The sequence below is a fragment of the Gossypium arboreum genome, chromosome 6 (genome assembly GCF_025698485.1).
Source record: "Gossypium arboreum isolate Shixiya-1 chromosome 6, ASM2569848v2, whole genome shotgun sequence".
Taxonomy (NCBI): Eukaryota; Viridiplantae; Streptophyta; class Magnoliopsida; order Malvales; family Malvaceae; genus Gossypium; species Gossypium arboreum.
Genome location: NC_069075.1, coordinates 88,044,108 through 88,044,962, shown reverse-complemented (window position 1 = coordinate 88,044,962; position 855 = coordinate 88,044,108). Strand labels below are relative to the sequence as shown.

The 855-nt window shown below is 37.8% G+C and overlaps 1 non-coding gene across 1 annotated transcript; it reads left to right on the top strand.

Annotated features, from left to right (window-relative positions):
• Positions 1-394: 394 nt before the first annotated feature.
• Positions 395-501, top strand: LOC128294779 (small nucleolar RNA R71). The gene has a single exon (XR_008285086.1). It is a non-coding gene; the product is annotated as a small nucleolar RNA R71 (small nucleolar RNA).
• Positions 502-855: the final 354 nt, after the last annotated feature.

Here is an 855-nt window from a genome sequence, read left to right as displayed (position 1 = left end):
TCTAGAGTTATTGTTACCCATATATTGGACTTGTTCCTCCTTGATTTTAGGGTTGAAGGGTTGATATTATATGCATGCTCCTCCTTCATTTGAATCGCACCTCATCACTGGGTGAACCTGTGAAGAACTAAGGAAACCATCAATTTTCTTATTTAATAATTCTACCTGATTAGAGAGCATGGTGACCGAATCGACGTTATAGACACCGGCTGTTTTCGTTGGCTTTGTCCTCATGACTTGCCATTGATAGTTGTTCAGTGACATCTCCTCTATAAATTCATAGGCATCTTCAGGTGTCTTATTATTGATGGTTCCTCCAGCGGCTGCATCAATCATCTGCCGGGTCGAAGGATTCAGGCCATTATGAAACGTTTGAACCTGTAGCCAAAGCAGTAACCCATGGTGAGGGCACCTTCTTAAAAGGTCCTTATATCTCTCCCATGCATCGTAGAGTGTTTCTAAATCCATCTGTAAAAAAGAAGAGATATCATTACGTAATTTAGCCATTTTAGCCAGCGAAAAGTATTTTAATAAGAACTTTTCGGTCATTTGTTCCCAAATAGTAATTGACCCCTGTGGTAACAAATTCAACCACTTTTAGCTTTGTTTCTTAATGAAAAAGGGAATAAACGAAGGCGAATGGTGTCATCAGAAATGCCATTAATTTTAAAGGTATCACAAAATTCTAGGAAATTTGCCAAGTGAGCATTGGGATCATCGTCTTGCAAACCATCAAACTGAACAAACTATTGTATCATTTGAATTTTGTTAGGTTTCAGTTCAAAATTATTTGCATCAATAGTAGGTCTAACTATGTTCGATTCAGTTCCTGTTAGAGAAGGTTTAGCATAATCA